This window comes from Macaca fascicularis, chromosome 6 (assembly GCF_037993035.2).
Source record: "Macaca fascicularis isolate 582-1 chromosome 6, T2T-MFA8v1.1".
Taxonomy (NCBI): Eukaryota; Metazoa; Chordata; class Mammalia; order Primates; family Cercopithecidae; genus Macaca; species Macaca fascicularis.
In genome coordinates this window covers 75,892,964-75,903,662 of record NC_088380.1, presented here as the reverse complement: position 1 = coordinate 75,903,662, position 10,699 = coordinate 75,892,964, and the positions used below count along the sequence as shown (strand labels likewise).

The window sequence follows — 10,699 nt, the reverse complement described above, 5'->3', positions numbered from 1 at the left end:
GTTGCTTATCAGCTTAAGGAGATTTTGGGCTGAGACAATGGGGTTTTCTAAATATACAATCATGTCATCTGCAAACAGGGACAATTTGACTTCTTCTTTTCCTAACTGAATACCCTTGATTTCTTTCTCTTGCCTGATTGCCCTAGCCAGAACTTCCAACACTATGTTGAATAGGATGGTGAGAGAGGGCATCCCTGTCTTGTGCCAGTTTTCAAAGGGAATTTTTCCAGTTTTTGCTCATTCAGTATGATATTGGCTGTGGGTTTGTCTTAAATAGCTCTTATTATTTTGAGATACGTTCCATCAATACCGAATTTATTGAGAGTTTTTAGCATGAAGGGCTGTTGAATTTTGTCAAAGGCCTTTTCTGCATCTATTGAGATAATCATGTGGTTTTTGTCTTTGGTTCTGTTTATATGCTGGATTACGTTTATTGATTTGCATATGTTGAACCAGCCTTGCATCCCAGGGATGAAGCCCACTTGATCATGGTGGATAAGCTTTTTGGTGTGCTGCTGGATCTGGTTTGCCAGTATTTTATTGAGGATTTTTGCATTGATGTTCATCAGGGATATTGGTCTAAAATTCTCTTTTTTTGTTGTGTCTCTGCCAGGCTTTGGTATCAGGATGATGTTGGCTTCATAAAATGAGTTAGGGAGGATTCCTTCTTTTTCTATTGATTGGAATAGTTTCAGAAGGAATGGTACCAGCTCCTCTTTGTGCCTCTGGTAGAATTCAGCTGTGAATCCATCTGGTCCTGGACTTTTTTTGGTTGGTAGGCTATTAATTATTGCCTCAATTTCAGAGCCTGCTATTGGTCTATTCAGGGATTCAGCTTCTTCCTGGTTTAGTCTTTTAAATTTCGCCATTCTGATGGGTATGCAGTGAAATCTCATTGTGGTTTTAATTTGCATTTTCCTGATGACTGATGATGTTTAGCGCCTATTCAAATGCTCAGTGGACATCTGGATATTTTCTTTTGCCCATTTGTATTGATTTGTTTGTCTTTTTCTTATTGATTTGTAGGAATTCTTTAAAGATTTGGATGTAATCTGTTTGTCAGATAAATGTATTGCAAAAGATTTTCCCAGCCTGTGGCTTGCCTTTTCAGTCTTTTAATCACAGTATGCTGTAGTGTTTTTTTAAAAAAAACTTTTATTTTGGAATAATTATAGATTCACAGAACATTGCAAAAATAGTACGGAGAGGTCACCCAGTTTCCCCCAATGGTTACATCTTACATAACTACAGTACAATATCAAACCCAGGAAATTGACATTGGTACAATGTGTGTATAGTTTTATGCCATTTTATACCATGTGTATCACTGCAATTCAGACACAGAACTACCCCCATCACTGCAAGGATCTCCTTCATGCTATTCCTTTATAGTCACACCCATCCCCTTCTCCAGTCCCCCGTCATCTGTAACCCCTGGTAATCACTACTTTCTTCTCTATCTGTACAATTTAGTCGTTTCAAGAATGTTACATAAATGGAATCATAGAGTGCATGATTTTTTGAAACTGGCTTTTTTCCACCCAGCATAATGCCCTTGAGTTCCATCCAAACCATTTTTACATGTAGAAAACTTATGTTACTTATGCTACTTTGCATTACTTGATTATTTATGTTCGATAAGGGAATAAACCAGTTTGTTTTGTTACTATAAATAGATTCTTGTCTTTCATGTAAATACACCAAGATAATTCCCTGGGATTTAAATATTCAGCCCTAGGTGCCAGACACGCTGTCCATGGAGGAGGCCCACACACTACCCACATCTGGTGGGCCGGGGAAAGGGACATCATGAACTTATGTCCTGCAAGTCACAATTATGGCTTCCATTATTGCCGGTGGTCCACAGAGGCCTCTGCATTCGTGTTACCGATGTGGAAGAAGGAAATACAATAGAATCAAAACTGCTCTTTTTATGGTTCAAGGATAATGAGGAAAACAGATGACTCATTTTGCTTTTAAGAATGATGAAACACACAGGTTTCAAAATGGGACATATTAAGAACCTCATTTGTTACGATCACTTTCAGGAGAAACTGGAATATCCTTTCTGAATGCAAAAGTGTCCAGTCCACGGTGCTCACTTTATTGCTGGAGATAACATTCTCTGAAGTCTAATTTCCCTTTCCGCCTTCAGTTCCTCTGCAGCTTCTTCTCCCAGGGCACCATGTCCTCACGCCTTCCCTAAGGTGTCTGCCATAAGCGCTAAATTTTGAGCGGTTCTGTGGTTGCGCATGCTAATCAACAGCTTGCAAAACACCTCTGCCTTTCACTTTGAAAGGGACACACTTGGTGGTGTTTTATGTCAATTGATTCTCTTTGTATTCAACTGCATATTATAATATCACAGAAGATATTCACAGAATATGACAGAAGGTCATCGATGCAAGAAGTGGCTGTGGCCTTTCCTTTCAACTGGAGCAATGGTGGTGAGGGGGAGGAGGAACAAAGGGGCTTTCTAGGGTGCCTGGTAAGTGTGCAAGGAAGAGAATACATCTAGGATAGCTTGGGTAAGTGTGGGGCTACACTGGGAGACTGCACATTGAGCAATAATAACAAAAAGTGCCTGGTGGCCAAGCTTCATGGACAGTGGAGCCGGAGGGCCATTTATCAGTAATCATTTGGGTGTTACCTTGAAATTACATCCAGATTCTAACCCTTTTTTTTTTTTTTACTACCTCTGCCACTTCCGTCTTCCTCTCAGCCATCATCATCTCTTGCTGATGGGGTTACTGAAATGGCTTCCTGTTTCTACCATTGTGTGTCACCCTCCTACCCTCTCCCAGGAAGCCAGATCTTTTAGAAAATTGTGTCACTGTTTTGATGAATATCCTTCAGTGGCTTCCTATCTCACTTAGAATAAAACCCCAAATACTTCCTCTGACCAAAAGCACCTATGTATTTCTCTGAGCCTTTTCTCACATTCTCTCTCTTTTTCCAGACATGCCAGCCTCCTTGCTGCTTCTTGGACATATCACAACACTCCCACCGTGGCCTTGTCTTTCCCATCAAGCATTGTCCCTCTTTCAAATGTTATAGATGTGAACTCATCAGAAAAGGGATGTGTTAGCAATGTGTGTCTCCAAAGGTAGGATTTTTGAAAGCCACTATTCCTTTGTGCTTTTTAAAATGTTTCTAATTATTTTCAATGAATACCATGCATTCATTTTTGTAACTGGAAAATAAATATAAAATTAAAAATCAAGATCTTAAAAAGACAGTGTTGCCTATTTCAACATTGTTGATTAAACCCTTTTAAAAGGGCTATCACATAGGTGAAGTCTCCGCATGCAACCCAGATAGTCGATCTGCATTTGGGGCCCACACAAAGCCCGCAGGTCTTCTCCAGGTCCCATCCTCCCATCCCCTTTGCCTCATCCTCATTTCCCTCAGGAAATGATCACCGCACCAGGATGGTGATAACTAATTTCTGGGTGAAGATTCTGACTCACCAAATTAAATTGCAATGAAATGCTTTTTAATATGTAATCTAGGATGATGAGTAAATAGTTATTTTCCTCTTGTGAGGGACATTACCTGTCATTCTAAAAATTAATCTTATTTAAGAGACGCTTAAAATATGGAGCAATAGCATGGCGTTTCAGACCAAGCAGTTAATGAGTAATTAAATCTGTGTGAATTATGAATCTCGATTCTTTCAATGCTATTTTCCTTTAGAGCTATTAGTTACTTGCTTTTTTTTTTCTTTTCCTCAGTTGCTACAGAGATTTACATTCTGGCTTTTCAGAATTCTCTTTGTAAAATGGAGAAAATGCTATTGGCCAACTTGAACATAATATATACAACCAAAAAATTCTTTAGGTACAGTAGATACAGCTTAGGACAGCATGGTTGAGGGATTTCCACAAGGTTTGGTAGGCTGACATGAAGAGCATGCAAAAAAAAAAATGATTTCTACTTTTTTTGGAAGAAAAATGACAGTGTGTCAGGCACCATAGCATTGCTAACAGCACTAGTTCCCACTTCATTTTTCAACTTCACATGTTCCCTAGAAGACAATTGGACAAAGCACTGCGGCATGAGGTGAGAGGTAGAGTGGGGAGATCCATTCATTGTGGATTTTATTATGGATTTTATTCAAACCTTTTGTGTATGTCTTTGAGGCTCTTCAGAACATTAAACTGAAATCTTGCTTTTAAATGTCAATGGTCTTTAAAAAAATGTCAATGGTCTTGATATCACTCTGCAGTCTCATCTGTTCCTTGGTGAGATCTGTAGAGTGGAACAGACCGTACGGCCTTTGTTCGGCTCCAGGCCCTATCCTGTGTTTGCACCTGTAACTCCCTCTGTGTTGCCCCGCCCAAGCCTCAGGAGCTTATGACATAAAGAAGGTGAAGCTTGCATTGGAGTCAGCCTAATTGAGCTGTGCCATGCTTTGAAACAGGCTGGGCATTATCATGGGACAAGCTCTGCCGTTTAAACAACTCCAGCAGACTGCTGCAAAATGTATTGATTTTGCTTAAGACAAACACCAAATACGGATGGTTTATCTCTTTTTCTTCAGGGAGTTGGACTTTTCAGCCACCTTGGATATCCCCAAACCTCTACCTTCCCTCTTCAGAAATGGTCTCTGCCCCCATTCTTCCTACCATAACACCTACCAACTCTATCATGGTGGCCTGTCGACAGCCCAGGGGCCACATTAATCTTGTTCATAGTTGTAATCCAGAATCTGGTACAGAGTTTGGTGCACAAAGATGCTCAGTAAATATTTGTTGTAAAAATAGAGGGGTGAATTAACAATCTAATGATGTCACGTCTCCAATGCAAGTCCCAACAAACAAAGCCTACACTATGCTTTCTCCAACTCTCCCTCCATGTTGCTAGCAGCTCTATACTATGTTCACATATGATCCACTTGGTGGAGGAGGCTGAAACCTGCCAGACTGCCCACACCAGCTCCTCATCACTTCGGGTTTGGTCTCTGCATTTGCAAAAGCACAGATTCTGTCACTTTTGCCCCAGCCTTTGACCTTTGCATGCAACTCATGATGATATAAAAACAAAAGCAAGGGCTCGGTAATGTGTAAGCAATATGCTAACCAACTAGTGACTCAACATTTACCAGACATATACCTAATGTACTGGTACTGGACATGTACCTCAGCACTGCCATATAAGCTGTCATGGTTGTTCCTTTTCGTTACCACTGGTGGCTGCATGAGGATGGTGGTGTGCCTTTGGCTGGCATGAAGTAGGGTGCCCAAGAAGCTTCATATTCTACTCTTTGTTACTTGACCCTATTTACTGCTGGTCTCTGCTACTACCATGTGCTCCTGAATTTTTATTGCACCTGGATATCACTGCCTATCCTCCAGCATTCATTTTACAGCCAGGATTTCACTTTGAACATGATTTAAACGTGATGGACGCTCCCACTGCCATCATGGCAGCATAGTGGTATGCAGGAACTGCTAATGTCAACAACATCCTTTCTTTTTATGAGTGGCCCCTCAGACACTTGGTCATGACTTGGGATGGTTCACAGATTACTTTGTCAGCCAAACACTTTTAGGTTGGATACTTTGTGTTTATAATTAATAATTAGTAATGGTTTTTATTTAGCACTGAGAAATATTTTCACTGGTTATATATAAAACAACCACATAATAATATCAATGACAATAGCCACTATTGTATAGCACTGACTTTGTGCCAGACATTGCTCCAAGTGTTTTACAACTTAGCTCATTTCCTTCTCATTAGAGTCCTATGTGGTAGATATTATTGTAATAATTGCCATTTACAAATGAGCAAACTGAGGCACAAAGAGGTAAATAACTTACCAAACACATCTAGCAAGAGGCAGTCAGAATGCAAACCCAGACAATCTTAATCTGAGTCTAAGCTGTAAAACCCTATACTTCAACACTTACCTAAGACAGGAAGCAATTATTATAGTGCCCCATTCTTAAATCTTAATGTCTCTAATCTATATGTTCTCCCATTACTCATCTACATCTCTCCACCTTTTCAAACTTATTGATTAACATTAGTGATCACTAATATTTATGGAGCCCTTACTGTGTGTCAGGCAACATGGCAAATATTTTACATACAAGATCGCATTTAATTCTCATAACGATCTCTTAAGATATGCTAGTTGTATTGTCCCTGATTTTGCAGAAGAGGAAACTGAGGGCTAGTAAGGTGAAGTCACTGGTAAAGTAGCTGAGCTAGGATACCAGCTCAAGTCTGTGCAGCTCAACCATTACTCTACACTCCCCTCTTACCTGTGCAGAGCCTCATGAACCACACCTCAGCTCTGACTGCAGGCCTACAGCTCCACAACAACCTGCCCTTGATCAACTCACTACTAGTTATCTTTTTTTCTTTCTTTTTTTTTTTTTTTTTGTAGCCTGTTGAGGTCTTTTTCCATTTGGATCTCCAGCTCTCATTCCCATTTATCACATCTAGTCTGGGACCTATTGCGAGGCAGGCCCATTTTTTATTTTTATTTCTTTTGCAATTCCTCCCTGGACAGTACAGATAAAGTATACCTATCACGTGCTCTTAACTGACAGAGTCACCTGACCTGGTCACTTGGCACAGTCAAAGAAGCTGGCTCTTCGGGCATGCACCTTCACTAGAGCACCGTGGTTCTTTTCTTTTCTTTGCCAGCTTTTCCTGCTTTGGCTCATGGTTAGGCTTTACTGTCTGTCCTTTGCCACCTGCATAGCTCCACCCCATTGGGTCAGTGGGCTGGAGTTAAGAGCACTGGCCATCACCCCAGACCCAAAGACTTTACCAGTAGCACCTAGTGTTCTTCTATCCACACACCAGTCAAGCAAAGCAGCCAGAATTGCTCTTCTCCCAGGAAGAAATTCACAGAGGAAATTAGCTCTAGGCTCCAGGTATGCAGAGCAGAAGAAAGCCAAGTTCCACCACTGGTTCCCGCTAGTAACTACAAAGTCCACCAATACACTCCTCAACCAAATGGTAGGAGGGGAGCATCCAAACAAGACTTCTCCAGCAGCAGCAGCAGCAGCAGCAGCAGCAGGATTTCCAAACATCTATTATAAAACCAAGTTTCCCTTTAGGAAACTTCATACAGCAGATGCCCCAGACTAGACACATGGCTGAATTTTGAGTACTTCCATGTGAATGAGGTTGATTTCATTCCACTGATGGCACTGCAATCATGCATGAAATGAAGTCATACACACACACACACACATATATATACACACACATACACACACACACACACACACACAGTCAGCTCTCCGTATCCATGGATTCAACCGACAACAGATTGAAAATATCTGGGAGGAAAAAGTTATAGGCGTATTGAATATGTACAGACATTTTTCTTTGTCGTTATTCGTGAATAATACAGCACAACAACTCTGTACACAGTTTACGTTGTATTAAGTATTACAAGTAATCTAGAGATGATTTAAAGTATACAGGAGGATATGCATAGGTTATATGCAAATACTATACCATTTTGTATCAGGAACTTAAGCATCTGTGTATTTTGGCATCCACGGGAGGTCCTGGAACTAATCCCCAGTGGATACCAAGGGATGGCTGTATATGTCAAACTGTTTTTCTACTGAACTTTTGTTTCAGCAGTCAGTAAGCCAAATTGATAAACTTGCCAAGTCTCATACCCTTGTGCTTTTGTTTTGAGACACATCGTCTCCCTGTAAATCAGCCTTTCAATTGATCGATGGTTTAGACCTCCTACATTGTTTATTTAGGGATACGCTTTTGCTATATTTATATAACACTTTCAATCAGAATATTTTTATTTTTACTGACAAACCATAAGAATATAGTCACACTTCATGTCCTCATGACGTCTATCTGATAAAAATGTTGCTGCAGATTAAGTGAGTCGCATTGGTTGATGCTCGGAGCCCTGTGTATGTCATCAGACTGAGGGCCCTGTCTGTCTGAAGCATTTAGAAAAGGAATCATTACCCCAGCATTGCCCACTTATCTCAGCCTATAAAAATAAATATTTGCCCAATAATATGGCAGGTTTATGAGCTGCATTTAATACTGCAATGAAAAAGTCTATCACTGTGTGTGTGTGATTTAGAGAGAGAGAGAGAGAGAAAGTGTGTGTGTGTGTGTGTGTGTGTGTGCGTGCATTAAGGTTGCCATGGGAGCCCTTGGTGCTTCTGAACCTTTATAATTATGAACAATAATTAGATGTAATGCTTTATGGTGGTGAAGCACCTCGTGGGCTCCTGATAATTGTAAAGTGTTTGGCAATTAATTCACACTCCCTGAGATTCAGGTTGGTATAATTAACCCCACGAGGAGAAGCAGCCTCAGAGAAGGGGAGCCACATGGTGGGGAACCATCCTGCTTTGCCTTGGCGCAGACAAAGGGAGGCCCTCCCCATCTTCCGGGCCCTGCACCACCTCCACCGGAAGCCTCTGCATACTCCCCTCCTAGGCCCCAGGCACTTAGCTCAGCTGGCTGAGTGTGTGCCCTGCCGGGAGGGGCACAGGAGTCAGGCTTTCTGCTTTGCATTTCTCTGGGCAAAGACCTGCAGCTCTGCAGAGCTGTGCCTGTTGGTGGGGAGAGGAATTCAGAAAGCCACGTGGGGAAATGGAAGTTGCAAATGCACTGCTTGGCTGTCACCAGCTAAACCTTCATGAAATTGCTATGTCTGCCCTCTCTTCCCAAAGCAGCTGCTATCTGGGGTTGGTCTTCAGCTTTTCTAGTGATTGTCCATAACAGGAACAATAAACACGCTCTTAGACACCTGTGAGAGAGCTGGGAAGGGGATGCGTATACTTAATGAAAGTATTGAAATTATCTATGTCTAGATATAGATAGTAATATACACAGTAACATGTTGCTGTATTATAATTCATATCTATTTATTTATATAATATATAATGTTATACACACACACACACACACATTTATATATATGTATGTATGTATAAAATTGCAAGTCAATCCCTGAAAATGAGTGGGTTGTATGCTTGGGCTGTGTCATGTCAATCAAACACTAGGTCTTCATTTTCTCCAAAGAAAAACAAAATTCTTGAAGAAAATTTTATCCAACACCCTTTTTTGTTTCAACTTAAATTCTCATGGACTAATTCAAACATTTCATTTTCTTGGTTGCAGGCTATTACGGTCTGAATGCTGACGTAGCCCATGAGCGAATGTGTTGGATCGCTGCCATTGACAAACTTCAGGCCGTTTCTCATGTCCCTGCACCCAGCTCTGAGAGGGCGTGGGGATGAGTCACAGCATGGAGTCCAGACCTGAGGGTGATAGATAGGTGAAGATGGTCCTAGGACCATCTTCCTCAGGGCTATGCCGAGCAGGAAGATGGCACGAGTGTTTTCCTATGACACAGCTGTCTGATAAATTCCCACCGCAGCTAAGTTAATACCTGGATACACGGCGCCGACAGCCAAGACAGAGAGCGAGGGGCACGCTAGGTAAGCCATGTCTTCTGCTTTACTCCAAGAAAGACTCTGGATAGCACAAGGCCTCCAGTATATTTTGACAGACTGTTTTGCACCAGAAAAGCTAATTTGCTATGATTAGTTGCACTACATTTGTGAGATAGTTACTCTATGTTTATTTGGAAGGCAAATGAGAGTATCTTTTGGTGATTTTTCTTTAAGAACTGAAGAAACTCTCTAAATATTCTTAAAAAAAAAAAGCGACCATGAATAAAACCTCTTGGGTCCTGGGAAATAGAAATGTTTATGCACCGTGAAAAGACAAAAGGGGCCCGCACCACTTACAAGAAGCCCCAGCAGAAACGCAGAGGGAGAGGAGGGAGCCGGAGGGCCCAGGGAAGCCAGGTATAGCACTGAGGCCTGGGGGAGACTGAGCCAATGGTGAGAGGGGAGATGCAAGCTGGAGGAGCCTGAGCTAAAGGCCCAGATCAGTCAGGAAGAAATAGAGAGGCCTTTCAGAAAGTTCTCAGAGTAGCAGACAGGAATAAAGGGAGAATTGGAGGCTTCATGGAGTAGCACTGGAGAGAGAGGGAGACCCTGGGGCTGAACACAGAGAAGTAGAACTTGAGAAAAGCTTGATACTGATGGGAAGACACCCTAATCTCTTGCTCTCATCTTTCTTTCTTTCTTTCCTTCCTTCCTTCCTTTTTCCTTCCTTCTTCTCTACTTTTCTCCCTCCCTCCCTTTCAGTCACACTCATACACACACACACACATAATGTCTAATACATGTCTTGCTTTCTTCCATGAAATTCTATGTGCTATGCAATATAGGCCTCTTGGGCCAACTATAAATCATCAATAAAGTCTACATTTCTCATGAATGCCTGTAGTATGAGTTTTCTTTTTAAGGGATGCAAGAAAACCCTAAATCCTGCTTTGGGAGTGTCATGAGAGAAATCTAGGCACATATATCCACTTTTGATTCCTGTAGTCACAAAACAAGGTCAGTGTAATTGATAGGGGTGCAAAAGGAAGATAGAAGTTTGAAACCCTGATCCCACATTCCTTTACACCTGCTTAGCAGCTCTGACCTCTGTCCTTCCCATTCTGCAATGTAGAGTCCTGCGCCCCGCAACAACCAACTCACCACCTCCCCTCTCCCAAGGGAAGTAAAGCCAGGTGGTCATTGTCAGGGGCAGTTCCCAGGACTCAGGAAAACCACAGCCTCAATGCGTGAGCCTAGGCTGCCTCAGACCCAGGTAAAGTCTGTTT

The 10,699-nt window shown here is 41.7% G+C and overlaps 1 long non-coding RNA gene across 1 annotated transcript; it reads left to right on the top strand.

Moving 5' to 3' along the window:
- The first annotated feature begins 2,950 nt into the window (after positions 1 to 2,950).
- LOC141407010 (uncharacterized) lies at positions 2,951 to 10,305 on the top strand. The gene is made up of 2 exons (XR_012413722.1): positions 2,951 to 3,106; positions 9,139 to 10,305. It is a non-coding gene; the product is annotated as an uncharacterized lncRNA (long non-coding RNA).
- The last annotated feature ends 394 nt before the right edge of the window (positions 10,306 to 10,699 follow it).